This window comes from Brachyhypopomus gauderio, unplaced genomic scaffold (genome assembly GCF_052324685.1).
Source record: "Brachyhypopomus gauderio isolate BG-103 unplaced genomic scaffold, BGAUD_0.2 sc220, whole genome shotgun sequence".
In the NCBI taxonomy this organism is placed as follows: Eukaryota; Metazoa; Chordata; class Actinopteri; order Gymnotiformes; family Hypopomidae; genus Brachyhypopomus; species Brachyhypopomus gauderio.
In genome coordinates this window covers 90,338-105,486 of record NW_027507041.1, presented here as the reverse complement: position 1 = coordinate 105,486, position 15,149 = coordinate 90,338, and the positions used below count along the sequence as shown (strand labels likewise).

The 15,149-nt window shown below is 44.6% G+C and overlaps 17 non-coding genes across 17 annotated transcripts; 2 read left to right on the top strand and 15 right to left on the bottom strand.

Moving 5' to 3' along the window:
• Positions 1 to 38: 38 nt before the first annotated feature.
• Positions 39 to 111, bottom strand: trnam-cau (transfer RNA methionine (anticodon CAU)). Its single transcript has one exon. It is a non-coding gene; the product is annotated as a tRNA-Met (tRNA).
• A 1,239-nt stretch (positions 112 to 1,350) lies between these two features.
• Positions 1,351 to 1,432, bottom strand: trnas-uga (transfer RNA serine (anticodon UGA)). The gene has a single exon. It is a non-coding gene; the product is annotated as a tRNA-Ser (tRNA).
• Positions 1,433 to 2,015: 583 nt separating this feature from the next.
• Positions 2,016 to 2,088, bottom strand: trnam-cau (transfer RNA methionine (anticodon CAU)). The gene has a single exon. It is a non-coding gene; the product is annotated as a tRNA-Met (tRNA).
• Positions 2,089 to 3,327: 1,239 nt separating this feature from the next.
• On the bottom strand, positions 3,328 to 3,409 carry trnas-uga (transfer RNA serine (anticodon UGA)). Its single transcript has one exon. It is a non-coding gene; the product is annotated as a tRNA-Ser (tRNA).
• A 583-nt stretch (positions 3,410 to 3,992) lies between these two features.
• Positions 3,993 to 4,065, bottom strand: trnam-cau (transfer RNA methionine (anticodon CAU)). The gene has a single exon. It is a non-coding gene; the product is annotated as a tRNA-Met (tRNA).
• A 1,239-nt stretch (positions 4,066 to 5,304) lies between these two features.
• Positions 5,305 to 5,386, bottom strand: trnas-uga (transfer RNA serine (anticodon UGA)). The gene has a single exon. It is a non-coding gene; the product is annotated as a tRNA-Ser (tRNA).
• A 583-nt stretch (positions 5,387 to 5,969) lies between these two features.
• trnam-cau (transfer RNA methionine (anticodon CAU)) lies at positions 5,970 to 6,042 on the bottom strand. Its single transcript has one exon. It is a non-coding gene; the product is annotated as a tRNA-Met (tRNA).
• A 763-nt stretch (positions 6,043 to 6,805) lies between these two features.
• On the top strand, positions 6,806 to 6,877 carry trnad-guc (transfer RNA aspartic acid (anticodon GUC)). The gene has a single exon. It is a non-coding gene; the product is annotated as a tRNA-Asp (tRNA).
• A 404-nt stretch (positions 6,878 to 7,281) lies between these two features.
• Positions 7,282 to 7,363, bottom strand: trnas-uga (transfer RNA serine (anticodon UGA)). The gene has a single exon. It is a non-coding gene; the product is annotated as a tRNA-Ser (tRNA).
• A 583-nt stretch (positions 7,364 to 7,946) lies between these two features.
• trnam-cau (transfer RNA methionine (anticodon CAU)) lies at positions 7,947 to 8,019 on the bottom strand. The gene has a single exon. It is a non-coding gene; the product is annotated as a tRNA-Met (tRNA).
• A 1,239-nt stretch (positions 8,020 to 9,258) lies between these two features.
• On the bottom strand, positions 9,259 to 9,340 carry trnas-uga (transfer RNA serine (anticodon UGA)). Its single transcript has one exon. It is a non-coding gene; the product is annotated as a tRNA-Ser (tRNA).
• A 583-nt stretch (positions 9,341 to 9,923) lies between these two features.
• Positions 9,924 to 9,996, bottom strand: trnam-cau (transfer RNA methionine (anticodon CAU)). Its single transcript has one exon. It is a non-coding gene; the product is annotated as a tRNA-Met (tRNA).
• Positions 9,997 to 11,235: 1,239 nt separating this feature from the next.
• trnas-uga (transfer RNA serine (anticodon UGA)) lies at positions 11,236 to 11,317 on the bottom strand. The gene has a single exon. It is a non-coding gene; the product is annotated as a tRNA-Ser (tRNA).
• Positions 11,318 to 11,900: 583 nt separating this feature from the next.
• trnam-cau (transfer RNA methionine (anticodon CAU)) lies at positions 11,901 to 11,973 on the bottom strand. The gene has a single exon. It is a non-coding gene; the product is annotated as a tRNA-Met (tRNA).
• Positions 11,974 to 12,736: 763 nt separating this feature from the next.
• Positions 12,737 to 12,808, top strand: trnad-guc (transfer RNA aspartic acid (anticodon GUC)). Its single transcript has one exon. It is a non-coding gene; the product is annotated as a tRNA-Asp (tRNA).
• Positions 12,809 to 13,212: 404 nt separating this feature from the next.
• trnas-uga (transfer RNA serine (anticodon UGA)) lies at positions 13,213 to 13,294 on the bottom strand. The gene has a single exon. It is a non-coding gene; the product is annotated as a tRNA-Ser (tRNA).
• Positions 13,295 to 13,877: 583 nt separating this feature from the next.
• On the bottom strand, positions 13,878 to 13,950 carry trnam-cau (transfer RNA methionine (anticodon CAU)). Its single transcript has one exon. It is a non-coding gene; the product is annotated as a tRNA-Met (tRNA).
• Between the last annotated feature and the right edge of the window lie 1,199 nt (positions 13,951 to 15,149).

Genomic DNA, 15,149 nt, shown 5'->3' with positions numbered 1-15,149 from the left:
CTTTTGGGGGCTCGTCAATCTTTTCAAAAAGCTTCTGCTGCCCCGTGTGAGGGTCGAACTCACGACCTTCAGATTATGAGACTGACGCGCTACCTACTGCGCTAACGAGGCTAGGAAAGAAGAAGCGAGGCTGAGGAAGAACTAACAAAGCTGGAGAAAAAATGTATCCGCCCCCAATTCACTCCTTGGAGCATGGCGGCAAGTGCACCTGCAGCAACTAATTACTGCCAACAACAGCTAACAAACAACAAGGTTAGCACAAGAAGCCTGGAATTAACCAGAATCTGAGGCCAACGTAATTAAACTCTAATCCTACCCTAACCAATCACAGGATGTTCCAAGAGTAGACAAACAACGCACACAAACAAAAAAAAAAACAAAAATACCACCAAAATACAAGTACAAACGACACCTACCTCATGAAGGTATGAAGTGAAGCTTTCTCTGGAGTGCTTTTAGTAGATGCAAAGCAGTAATGTGTGCCAAGAAATTCAGAACTTGCATGTGGGAAAGAGAGAAATGCAAAATCTCAGTTGATCTAAGATGGATATTGCAGTTCGCTACAATGCACTGGAATACGAAGACAAAATGAATTGCCAATGTAGCTAAAGCCAATTTTGCAGCAAATGGTTCGCATGACTTAACTAGGAAGGCAGATGAATCAAACCTGTAGGTCACCAAGATTCTTTGAGTTTTTCCAATCATAAGTCCACAAACTGACGATGGTAAAAGAGGAGTGGCAACAGTGAGTCAATATCACCACAATGTGTTCTTTTTACCACCTCCTTGCAGGCACAATGATTCAGAGTACTTTAAAATCAAGGGGACAAGTGCACGTCACCTGACTCAGCATCACTGCGAGACACAGCACGTGTCCTCGTTAGTATAGTGGATAGTATCTCCGCCTGTTACGTGGAAGACCGGGGTTCGATTCCCCGACGAGGAGACCCTCTTTTAGCGCAAGGCGGAGCAACCAGTGACCGGCCATGAAAGAATGTGGCACTTTTTCTTTTACCTGAAACAAGACATCGCTATGTTGCATGAAAATCTTTGGATGAAGCACCTGTGAGTGCAAGCTCTCCCCACTGGTGGCATAAGGTCTCATCACAAATCACATTAGAGAGGCAAGTTAATCCTCTAAGCTGCAAGAGACCCCACTGCATTTCCATGCCAACACATTGTAACGACGAAGCAGCCATTTGTAACTCAATTCCTGGGACTATTTCAGGATCAGTTAGGACTGCTAAAGTTTGGCAGCACAAAGTTGCAAATGGCATGAGAAGCATATTTAAAACTGGCTAGCAGGAAGAGAGCACACTCTCTCTTTCCACACGCCCAACAAGACACTCACGCTGCAAGCAGGAGTCGAACCTGCGCGGGGAAACCCCATTGGATTTCAAGTCCAACGCCTTAACCTCTCGGCCATCGCAGCTCGGCGGAGCGAGAGTAACATAGAGATCAATTCCTTGGACTTCCTCAAGCTCAATGATGAGTGCACAAGTGTCATTGCTTCTGAGTTGCAAATGGCTTGAGAAGAAAATTCAAATAAATGAATCTCCATAAGTCTACTCACTATTAACTTCAAGCTGGTACCAATTCCAGGTGATCAGGTATTCAAAAGCGTGTCATCAAAAGTGAATCAAAAAGAATCAAAAGTGAAAAGTGTCCGACGTGGTCCATTATTCTGTGTTGGCTCCACGACACTGCAGTTTGATCTGGGAGCAAACATGCTCCAAAGAGGCAGCTTGATGTCTCAGTAGAGGTGTCAATACAGACGCCATCAAGGTATTGACTGAACGGTCAGTGGAGAGAATTGAATTGGATGCAACACAACTTGCTGTGTACACGCGAATTTACAAAAGAAAAAGCACAGCTTGAATCAACTAGGGATGACCTGTAAGAGTCATGTGCCAATACTATTTTCAGGTAGGGGGTGTGCTCAGCATGCGAGTGAATAAGGAAAGAGCGTTTGAGCATCTTTTGGGGGCTCGTCAATCTTTTCAAAAAGCTTCTGCTGCCCCGTGTGAGGGTCGAACTCACGACCTTCAGATTATGAGACTGACGCGCTACCTACTGCGCTAACGAGGCTAGGAAAGAAGAAGCGAGGCTGAGGAAGAACTAACAAAGCTGGAGAAAAAATGTATCCGCCCCCAATTCACTCCTTGGAGCATGGCGGCAAGTGCACCTGCAGCAACTAATTACTGCCAACAACAGCTAACAAACAACAAGGTTAGCACAAGAAGCCTGGAATTAACCAGAATCTGAGGCCAACGTAATTAAACTCTAATCCTACCCTAACCAATCACAGGATGTTCCAAGAGTAGACAAACAACGCACACAAACAAAAAAAAAAACAAAAATACCACCAAAATACAAGTACAAACGACACCTACCTCATGAAGGTATGAAGTGAAGCTTTCTCTGGAGTGCTTTTAGTAGATGCAAAGCAGTAATGTGTGCCAAGAAATTCAGAACTTGCATGTGGGAAAGAGAGAAATGCAAAATCTCAGTTGATCTAAGATGGATATTGCAGTTCGCTACAATGCACTGGAATACGAAGACAAAATGAATTGCCAATGTAGCTAAAGCCAATTTTGCAGCAAATGGTTCGCATGACTTAACTAGGAAGGCAGATGAATCAAACCTGTAGGTCACCAAGATTCTTTGAGTTTTTCCAATCATAAGTCCACAAACTGACGATGGTAAAAGAGGAGTGGCAACAGTGAGTCAATATCACCACAATGTGTTCTTTTTACCACCTCCTTGCAGGCACAATGATTCAGAGTACTTTAAAATCAAGGGGACAAGTGCACGTCACCTGACTCAGCATCACTGCGAGACACAGCACGTGTCCTCGTTAGTATAGTGGATAGTATCTCCGCCTGTTACGTGGAAGACCGGGGTTCGATTCCCCGACGAGGAGACCCTCTTTTAGCGCAAGGCGGAGCAACCAGTGACCGGCCATGAAAGAATGTGGCACTTTTTCTTTTACCTGAAACAAGACATCGCTATGTTGCATGAAAATCTTTGGATGAAGCACCTGTGAGTGCAAGCTCTCCCCACTGGTGGCATAAGGTCTCATCACAAATCACATTAGAGAGGCAAGTTAATCCTCTAAGCTGCAAGAGACCCCACTGCATTTCCATGCCAACACATTGTAACGACGAAGCAGCCATTTGTAACTCAATTCCTGGGACTATTTCAGGATCAGTTAGGACTGCTAAAGTTTGGCAGCACAAAGTTGCAAATGGCATGAGAAGCATATTTAAAACTGGCTAGCAGGAAGAGAGCACACTCTCTCTTTCCACACGCCCAACAAGACACTCACGCTGCAAGCAGGAGTCGAACCTGCGCGGGGAAACCCCATTGGATTTCAAGTCCAACGCCTTAACCTCTCGGCCATCGCAGCTCGGCGGAGCGAGAGTAACATAGAGATCAATTCCTTGGACTTCCTCAAGCTCAATGATGAGTGCACAAGTGTCATTGCTTCTGAGTTGCAAATGGCTTGAGAAGAAAATTCAAATAAATGAATCTCCATAAGTCTACTCACTATTAACTTCAAGCTGGTACCAATTCCAGGTGATCAGGTATTCAAAAGCGTGTCATCAAAAGTGAATCAAAAAGAATCAAAAGTGAAAAGTGTCCGACGTGGTCCATTATTCTGTGTTGGCTCCACGACACTGCAGTTTGATCTGGGAGCAAACATGCTCCAAAGAGGCAGCTTGATGTCTCAGTAGAGGTGTCAATACAGACGCCATCAAGGTATTGACTGAACGGTCAGTGGAGAGAATTGAATTGGATGCAACACAACTTGCTGTGCACACGCGAATTTACAAAAGAAAAAGCACAGCTTGAATCAACTAGGGATGACCTGTAAGAGTCATGTGCCAATACTATTTTCAGGTAGGGGGTGTGCTCAGCATGCGAGTGAATAAGGAAAGAGCGTTTGAGCATCTTTTGGGGGCTCGTCAATCTTTTCAAAAAGCTTCTGCTGCCCCGTGTGAGGGTCGAACTCACGACCTTCAGATTATGAGACTGACGCGCTACCTACTGCGCTAACGAGGCTAGGAAAGAAGAAGCGAGGCTGAGGAAGAACTAACAAAGCTGGAGAAAAAATGTATCCGCCCCCAATTCACTCCTTGGAGCATGGCGGCAAGTGCACCTGCAGCAACTAATTACTGCCAACAACAGCTAACAAACAACAAGGTTAGCACAAGAAGCCTGGAATTAACCAGAATCTGAGGCCAACGTAATTAAACTCTAATCCTACCCTAACCAATCACAGGATGTTCCAAGAGTAGACAAACAACGCACACAAACAAAAAAAAAAACAAAAATACCACCAAAATACAAGTACAAACGACACCTACCTCATGAAGGTATGAAGTGAAGCTTTCTCTGGAGTGCTTTTAGTAGATGCAAAGCAGTAATGTGTGCCAAGAAATTCAGAACTTGCATGTGGGAAAGAGAGAAATGCAAAATCTCAGTTGATCTAAGATGGATATTGCAGTTCGGTACAATGCACTGGAATACAAAGACAAAATGAATTGCCAATGTAGCTAAAGCCAATTTTGCAGCAAATGGTTTGCATGACTTAACTAGGAAGGCAGATGAATCAAACCTGTAGGTCACCAAGATTCTTTGAGTTTTTCCTATCATAAGTCCACAAACTGACGATGGTAAAAGAGGAATGGCAACAGTGAGTCAATATCACCACAATGTGTTCTTTTTACCACCTCCTTGCAGGCACAATGATTCAGAGTACTTTAAAATCAAGGGGACAAGTGCACGTCACCTGACTCAGCATCACTGCAAGACACAGCACGTGTCCTCGTTAGTATAGTGGATAGTATCTCCGCCTGTCACGCGGAAGACCGGGGTTCGATTCCCAGACGGGGAGACCCTCTTTTAGCGCAAGGCGGAGCAACCAGTGACCAGCCATGAAAGAATGTGGCACTTTTTCTTTTACCTGAAACAAGACATCGCTATGTTGCATGAAGATCTTTGGATGAAGCACCTGTGAGTGCAAGCTCTCCCCACTGGTGGCATAAGGTCTCATCACAAATCACATTAGAGAGGCAAGTTAATCCTCTACGCTGCAAGAGACCCCACTGCATTTCCATGCCAACACATTGTAACGACAAAGCAGCCATTTGTAACTCAATTCCTGGGACTATTTCAGGATCAGTTAGGACTGCTAAAGTTTGGCAGCACAAAGTTGCAAATGGCATGAGAAGCATATTTAAAACTGGCTAGCAGGAAGAGAGCACACTCTCTCTTTCCACACTCCCAACAAGACACTCACGCTGCAAGCAGGAGTCGAACCTGCGCGGGGAAACCCCATTGGATTTCAAGTCCAACGCCTTAACCTCTAGGCCATCGCAGTTCGGAGGAGCGAGAGTAACATAGAGATCAATTCCTTGGACTTCCTCAAGCTCAATGATGAGTGCACAAGTGTCATTGCTTCTGAGTTGCAAATGGCTTGAGTAGAAAATTCAAATAAATGAATCTCCATAAGTCTACTCACTATTAACTTCAAGCTGGTACCAATTCCAGGTGATCAGGTATTTAAAAGCGTGTCATCAAAAGTGAATCAAAAAGAATCAAAAGTGAAAAGTGTCCGACGTGGTCCATTATTCTGTGTTGGCACCACGACACTGCAATTTGATCTGGGAGCGAACATGCTCCAAAGAGGCAGCTTGATGTCTCAGTAGAGGTGTCAATACAGACGCCATCAAGGTATTGACTGAACGGTCAGTGGAGAGAATTGAATTGGATGCAACACAACTTGCTGTGTACACGCGAATTTACAAAAGAAAAAGCACAGCTTGAATCAACTAGGGATGACCTGTAAGAGTCATGTGCCAATACTATTTTCAGGTAGGGGGTGTGCTCAGCATGCGAGTGAATAAGGAAAGAGCGTTTGAGCATCTTTTGGGGGCTCGTCAATCTTTTCAAAAAGCTTTTGCTGCCCCGTGTGAGGGTCGAACTCACGACCTTCAGATTATGAGACTGACACGCTACCTACTGCGCTAACGAGGCTAGGAAAGAAGAAGCGAGGCTGAGGAAGAACTAACAAAGCTGGAGAAAAAATTTATCCGCCCCCAATTCACTCCTTGGAGCATGGCGGCAAGTGCACCTGCAGCAACTAATTACTGCCAACAACAGCTAACAAACAACAAGGTTAGCACAAGAAGCCTGGAATTAACCAGAATCTGAGGCCAACGTAATTAAACTCTAATCCTACCCTAACCAATCACAGGATGTTCCAAGAGTAGACAAACAACGCACACAAACAAAAAAAAAAACAAAAATACCACCAAAATACAAGTACAAACGACACCTACCTCATGAAGGTATGAAGTGAAGCTTTCTCTGGAGTGCTTTTAGTAGATGCAAAGCAGTAATGTGTGCCAAGAAATTCAGAACTTGCATGTGGGAAAGAGAGAAATGCAAAATCTCAGTTGATCTAAGATGGATATTGCAGTTCGGTACAATGCACTGGAATACGAAGACAAAATGAATTGCCAATGTAGCTAAAGCCAATTTTGCAGCAAATGGTTTGCATGACTTAACTAGGAAGGCAGATGAATCAAACTTGTAGGTCACCAAGATTCTTTGAGTTTTTCCTATCATAAGTCCACAAACTGACGATGGTAAAAGAGGAGTGGCAACAGTGAGTCAATATCACCACAATGTGTTCTTTTTACCACCTCCTTGCAGGCACAATGATTCAGAGTACTTTAAAATCAAGGGGACAAGTGCACGTCACCTGACTCAGCATCACTGCGAGACACAGCACGTGTCCTCGTTAGTATAGTGGATAGTATCTCCGCCTGTCACGCGGAAGACCGGGGTTCGATTCCCCGACGGGGAGACCCTCTTTTAGCGCAAGGCGGAGCAACCAGTGACCGGCCATGAAAGAATGTGGCACTTTTTCTTTTACCTGAAACAAGACATCACTATGTTGCATGAAGATCTTTGGATGAAGCACCTGTGAGTGCAAGCTCTCCCCACTGGTGGCATAAGGTCTCATCACAAATCACATTAGAGAGGCAAGTTAATCCTCTAAGCTGCAAGAGACCCCACTGCATTTCCATGCCAACACATTGTAACGACGAAGCAGCCATTTGTAACTCAATTCCTGGGACTATTTCAGGATCAGTTAGGACTGCTAAAGTTTGGCAGCACAAAGTTGCAAATGGCATGAGAAGCATATTTAAAACTGGCTAGCAGGAAGAGAGCACACTCTCTCTTTCCACACGCCCAACAAGACACTCACACTGCAAGCAGGAGTCGAACCTGCGCGGGGAAACCCCATTGGATTTCAAGTCCAACGCCTTAACCTCTCGGCCATCGCAGCTCGGCGGAGCGAGAGTAACATAGAGATCAATTCCTTGGACTTCCTCAAGCTCAATGATGAGTGCACAAGTGTCATTGCTTCTGAGTTGCAAATGGCTTGAGAAGAAAATTCAAATAAATGAATCTCCATAAGTCTACTCACTATTAACTTCAAGCTGGTACCAATTCCAGGTGATCAGGTATTCAAAAGCGTGTCATCAAAAGTGAATCAAAAAGAATCAAAAGTGAAAAGTGTCCGACGTGGTCCATTATTCTGTGTTGGCACCACGACACTGCAGTTTGATCTGGGAGCGAACATGCTCCAAAGAGGCAGCTTGATGTCTCAGTAGAGGTGTCAATACAGACGCCATCAAGGTATTGACTGAACGGTCAGTGGAGAGAATTGAATTGGATGCAACACAACTTGCTGTGTACACGCGAATTTACAAAAGAAAAAGCACAGCTTGAATCAACTAGGGATGACCTGTAAGAGTCATGTGCCAATACTATTTTCAGGTAGGGGGTGTGCTCAGCATGCGAGTGAATAAGGAAAGAGCGTTTGAGCATCTTTTGGGGGCTCGTCAATCTTTTCAAAAAGCTTCTGCTGCCCCGTGTGAGGGTCGAACTCACGACCTTCAGATTATGAGACTGACGCGCTACCTACTGCGCTAACGAGGCTAGGAAAGAAGAAGCGAGGCTGAGGAAGAACTAACAAAGCTGGAGAAAAAATGTATCCGCCCCCAATTCACTCCTTGGAGCATGGCGGCAAGTGCACCTGCAGCAACTAATTACTGCCAACAACAGCTAACAAACAACAAGGTTAGCACAAGAAGCCTGGAATTAACCAGAATCTGAGGCCAACGTAATTAAACTCTAATCCTACCCTAACCAATCACAGGATGTTCCAAGAGTAGACAAACAACGCACACAAACAAAAAAAAAAACAAAAATACCACCAAAATACAAGTACAAACGACACCTACCTCATGAAGGTATGAAGTGAAGCTTTCTCTGGAGTGCTTTTAGTAGATGCAAAGCAGTAATGTGTGCCAAGAAATTCAGAACTTGCATGTGGGAAAGAGAGAAATGCAAAATCTCAGTTGATCTAAGATGGATATTGCAGTTCGCTACAATGCACTGGAATACGAAGACAAAATGAATTGCCAATGTAGCTAAAGCCAATTTTGCAGCAAATGGTTCGCATGACTTAACTAGGAAGGCAGATGAATCAAACCTGTAGGTCACCAAGATTCTTTGAGTTTTTCCAATCATAAGTCCACAAACTGACGATGGTAAAAGAGGAGTGGCAACAGTGAGTCAATATCACCACAATGTGTTCTTTTTACCACCTCCTTGCAGGCACAATGATTCAGAGTACTTTAAAATCAAGGGGACAAGTGCACGTCACCTGACTCAGCATCACTGCGAGACACAGCACGTGTCCTCGTTAGTATAGTGGATAGTATCTCCGCCTGTTACGTGGAAGACCGGGGTTCGATTCCCCGACGAGGAGACCCTCTTTTAGCGCAAGGCGGAGCAACCAGTGACCGGCCATGAAAGAATGTGGCACTTTTTCTTTTACCTGAAACAAGACATCGCTATGTTGCATGAAAATCTTTGGATGAAGCACCTGTGAGTGCAAGCTCTCCCCACTGGTGGCATAAGGTCTCATCACAAATCACATTAGAGAGGCAAGTTAATCCTCTAAGCTGCAAGAGACCCCACTGCATTTCCATGCCAACACATTGTAACGACGAAGCAGCCATTTGTAACTCAATTCCTGGGACTATTTCAGGATCAGTTAGGACTGCTAAAGTTTGGCAGCACAAAGTTGCAAATGGCATGAGAAGCATATTTAAAACTGGCTAGCAGGAAGAGAGCACACTCTCTCTTTCCACACGCCCAACAAGACACTCACGCTGCAAGCAGGAGTCGAACCTGCGCGGGGAAACCCCATTGGATTTCAAGTCCAACGCCTTAACCTCTCGGCCATCGCAGCTCGGCGGAGCGAGAGTAACATAGAGATCAATTCCTTGGACTTCCTCAAGCTCAATGATGAGTGCACAAGTGTCATTGCTTCTGAGTTGCAAATGGCTTGAGAAGAAAATTCAAATAAATGAATCTCCATAAGTCTACTCACTATTAACTTCAAGCTGGTACCAATTCCAGGTGATCAGGTATTCAAAAGCGTGTCATCAAAAGTGAATCAAAAAGAATCAAAAGTGAAAAGTGTCCGACGTGGTCCATTATTCTGTGTTGGCTCCACGACACTGCAGTTTGATCTGGGAGCAAACATGCTCCAAAGAGGCAGCTTGATGTCTCAGTAGAGGTGTCAATACAGACGCCATCAAGGTATTGACTGAACGGTCAGTGGAGAGAATTGAATTGGATGCAACACAACTTGCTGTGCACACGCGAATTTACAAAAGAAAAAGCACAGCTTGAATCAACTAGGGATGACCTGTAAGAGTCATGTGCCAATACTATTTTCAGGTAGGGGGTGTGCTCAGCATGCGAGTGAATAAGGAAAGAGCGTTTGAGCATCTTTTGGGGGCTCGTCAATCTTTTCAAAAAGCTTCTGCTGCCCCGTGTGAGGGTCGAACTCACGACCTTCAGATTATGAGACTGACGCGCTACCTACTGCGCTAACGAGGCTAGGAAAGAAGAAGCGAGGCTGAGGAAGAACTAACAAAGCTGGAGAAAAAATGTATCCGCCCCCAATTCACTCCTTGGAGCATGGCGGCAAGTGCACCTGCAGCAACTAATTACTGCCAACAACAGCTAACAAACAACAAGGTTAGCACAAGAAGCCTGGAATTAACCAGAATCTGAGGCCAACGTAATTAAACTCTAATCCTACCCTAACCAATCACAGGATGTTCCAAGAGTAGACAAACAACGCACACAAACAAAAAAAAAAACAAAAATACCACCAAAATACAAGTACAAACGACACCTACCTCATGAAGGTATGAAGTGAAGCTTTCTCTGGAGTGCTTTTAGTAGATGCAAAGCAGTAATGTGTGCCAAGAAATTCAGAACTTGCATGTGGGAAAGAGAGAAATGCAAAATCTCAGTTGATCTAAGATGGATATTGCAGTTCGGTACAATGCACTGGAATACAAAGACAAAATGAATTGCCAATGTAGCTAAAGCCAATTTTGCAGCAAATGGTTTGCATGACTTAACTAGGAAGGCAGATGAATCAAACCTGTAGGTCACCAAGATTCTTTGAGTTTTTCCTATCATAAGTCCACAAACTGACGATGGTAAAAGAGGAATGGCAACAGTGAGTCAATATCACCACAATGTGTTCTTTTTACCACCTCCTTGCAGGCACAATGATTCAGAGTACTTTAAAATCAAGGGGACAAGTGCACGTCACCTGACTCAGCATCACTGCAAGACACAGCACGTGTCCTCGTTAGTATAGTGGATAGTATCTCCGCCTGTCACGCGGAAGACCGGGGTTCGATTCCCAGACGGGGAGACCCTCTTTTAGCGCAAGGCGGAGCAACCAGTGACCAGCCATGAAAGAATGTGGCACTTTTTCTTTTACCTGAAACAAGACATCGCTATGTTGCATGAAGATCTTTGGATGAAGCACCTGTGAGTGCAAGCTCTCCCCACTGGTGGCATAAGGTCTCATCACAAATCACATTAGAGAGGCAAGTTAATCCTCTACGCTGCAAGAGACCCCACTGCATTTCCATGCCAACACATTGTAACGACAAAGCAGCCATTTGTAACTCAATTCCTGGGACTATTTCAGGATCAGTTAGGACTGCTAAAGTTTGGCAGCACAAAGTTGCAAATGGCATGAGAAGCATATTTAAAACTGGCTAGCAGGAAGAGAGCACACTCTCTCTTTCCACACTCCCAACAAGACACTCACGCTGCAAGCAGGAGTCGAACCTGCGCGGGGAAACCCCATTGGATTTCAAGTCCAACGCCTTAACCTCTAGGCCATCGCAGTTCGGAGGAGCGAGAGTAACATAGAGATCAATTCCTTGGACTTCCTCAAGCTCAATGATGAGTGCACAAGTGTCATTGCTTCTGAGTTGCAAATGGCTTGAGTAGAAAATTCAAATAAATGAATCTCCATAAGTCTACTCACTATTAACTTCAAGCTGGTACCAATTCCAGGTGATCAGGTATTTAAAAGCGTGTCATCAAAAGTGAATCAAAAAGAATCAAAAGTGAAAAGTGTCCGACGTGGTCCATTATTCTGTGTTGGCACCACGACACTGCAATTTGATCTGGGAGCGAACATGCTCCAAAGAGGCAGCTTGATGTCTCAGTAGAGGTGTCAATACAGACGCCATCAAGGTATTGACTGAACGGTCAGTGGAGAGAATTGAATTGGATGCAACACAACTTGCTGTGTACACGCGAATTTACAAAAGAAAAAGCACAGCTTGAATCAACTAGGGATGACCTGTAAGAGTCATGTGCCAATACTATTTTCAGGTAGGGGGTGTGCTCAGCATGCGAGTGAATAAGGAAAGAGCGTTTGAGCATCTTTTGGGGGCTCGTCAATCTTTTCAAAAAGCTTTTGCTGCCCCGTGTGAGGGTCGAACTCACGACCTTCAGATTATGAGACTGACACGCTACCTACTGCGCTAACGAGGCTAGGAAAGAAGAAGCGAGGCTGAGGAAGAACTAACAAAGCTGGAGAAAAAATTTATCCGCCCCCAATTCACTCCTTGGAGCATGGCGGCAAGTGCACCTGCAGCAACTAATTACTGCCAACAACAGCTAACAAACAACAAGGTTAGCACAAGAAGCCTGGAATTAACCAGAATCTGAGGCCAACGTAATTAAACTCTAATCCTACCCTAACCAATCACAGGATGTTCCAAGAGTAGACAAACAACGCACACAAACAAAAAAAAAAACAAAAATACCACCAAAATACAAGTACAAACGACACCTACCTCATGAAGGTATGAAGTGAAGCTTTCTCTGGAGTGCTTTTAGTAGATGCAAAGCAGTAATGTGTGCCAAGAAATTCAGAACTTGCATGTGGGAAAGAGAGAAATGCAAAATCTCAGTTGATCTAAGATGGATATTGCAGTTCGGTACAATGCACTGGAATACGAAGACAAAATGAATTGCCAATGTAGCTAAAGCCAATTTTGCAGCAAATGGTTTGCATGACTTAACTAGGAAGGCAGATGAATCAAACTTGTAGGTCACCAAGATTCTTTGAGTTTTTCCTATCATAAGTCCACAAACTGACGATGGTAAAAGAGGAGTGGCAACAGTGAGTCAATATCACCACAATGTGTTCTTTTTACCACCTCCTTGCAGGCACAATGATTCAGAGTACTTTAAAATCAAGGGGACAAGTGCACGTCACCTGACTCAGCATCACTGCGAGACACAGCACGTGTCCTCGTTAGTATAGTGGATAGTATCTCCGCCTGTCACGCGGAAGACCGGGGTTCGATTCCCCGACGGGGAGACCCTCTTTTAGCGCAAGGCGGAGCAACCAGTGACCGGCCATGAAAGAATGTGGCACTTTTTCTTTTACCTGAAACAAGACATCACTATGTTGCATGAAGATCTTTGGATGAAGCACCTGTGAGTGCAAGCTCTCCCCACTGGTGGCATAAGGTCTCATCACAAATCACATTAGAGAGGCAAGTTAATCCTCTAAGCTGCAAGAGACCCCACTGCATTTCCATGCCAACACATTGTAACGACGAAGCAGCCATTTGTAACTCAATTCCTGGGACTATTTCAGGATCAGTTAGGACTGCTAAAGTTTGGCAGCACAAAGTTGCAAATGGCATGAGAAGCATATTTAAAACTGGCTAGCAGGAAGAGAGCACACTCTCTCTTTCCACACGCCCAACAAGACACTCACACTGCAAGCAGGAGTCGAACCTGCGCGGGGAAACCCCATTGGATTTCAAGTCCAACGCCTTAACCTCTCGGCCATCGCAGCTCGGCGGAGCGAGAGTAACATAGAGATCAATTCCTTGGACTTCCTCAAGCTCAATGATGAGTGCACAAGTGTCATTGCTTCTGAGTTGCAAATGGCTTGAGAAGAAAATTCAAATAAATGAATCTCCATAAGTCTACTCACTATTAACTTCAAGCTGGTACCAATTCCAGGTGATCAGGTATTCAAAAGCGTGTCATCAAAAGTGAATCAAAAAGAATCAAAAGTGAAAAGTGTCCGACGTGGTCCATTATTCTGTGTTGGCACCACGACACTGCAGTTTGATCTGGGAGCGAACATGCTCCAAAGAGGCAGCTTGATGTCTCAGTAGAGGTGTCAATACAGACGCCATCAAGGTATTGACTGAACGGTCAGTGGAGAGAATTGAATTGGATGCAACACAACTTGCTGTGTACACGCGAATTTACAAAAGAAAAAGCACAGCTTGAATCAACTAGGGATGACCTGTAAGAGTCATGTGCCAATACTATTTTCAGGTAGGGGGTGTGCTCAGCATGCGAGTGAATAAGGAAAGAGCGTTTGAGCATCTTTTGGGGGCTCGTCAATCTTTTCAAAAAGCTTCTGCTGCCCCGTGTGAGGGTCGAACTCACGACCTTCAGATTATGAGACTGACGCGCTACCTACTGCGCTAACGAGGCTAGGAAAGAAGAAGCGAGGCTGAGGAAGAACTAACAAAGCTGGAGAAAAAATGTATCCGCCCCCAATTCACTCCTTGGAGCATGGCGGCAAGTGCACCTGCAGCAACTAATTACTGCCAACAACAGCTAACAAACAACAAGGTTAGCACAAGAAGCCTGGAATTAACCAGAATCTGAGGCCAACGTAATTAAACTCTAATCCTACCCTAACCAATCACAGGATGTTCCAAGAGTAGACAAACAACGCACACAAACAAAAAAAAAAACAAAAATACCACCAAAATACAAGTACAAACGACACCTACCTCATGAAGGTATGAAGTGAAGCTTTCTCTGGAGTGCTTTTAGTAGATGCAAAGCAGTAATGTGTGCCAAGAAATTCAGAACTTGCATGTGGGAAAGAGAGAAATGCAAAATCTCAGTTGATCTAAGATGGATATTGCAGTTCGCTACAATGCACTGGAATACGAAGACAAAATGAATTGCCAATGTAGCTAAAGCCAATTTTGCAGCAAATGGTTCGCATGACTTAACTAGGAAGGCAGATGAATCAAACCTGTAGGTCACCAAGATTCTTTGAGTTTTTCCAATCATAAGTCCACAAACTGACGATGGTAAAAGAGGAGTGGCAACAGTGAGTCAATATCACCACAATGTGTTCTTTTTACCACCTCCTTGCAGGCACAATGATTCAGAGTACTTTAAAATCAAGGGGACAAGTGCACGTCACCTGACTCAGCATCACTGCGAGACACAGCACGTGTCCTCGTTAGTATAGTGGATAGTATCTCCGCCTGTTACGTGGAAGACCGGGGTTCGATTCCCCGACGAGGAGACCCTCTTTTAGCGCAAGGCGGAGCAACCAGTGACCGGCCATGAAAGAATGTGGCACTTTTTCTTTTACCTGAAACAAGACATCGCTATGTTGCATGAAAATCTTTGGATGAAGCACCTGTGAGTGCAAGCTCTCCCCACTGGTGGCATAAGGTCTCATCACAAATCACATTAGAGAGGCAAGTTAATCCTCTAAGCTGCAAGAGACCCCACTGCATTTCCATGCCAACACATTGTAACGACGAAGCAGCCATTTGTAACTCAATTCCTGGGACTATTTCAGGATCAGTTAGGACTGCTAAAGTTTGGCAGCACAAAGTTGCAAATGGCATGAGAAGCATATTTAAAACTGGCTAGCAGGAAGA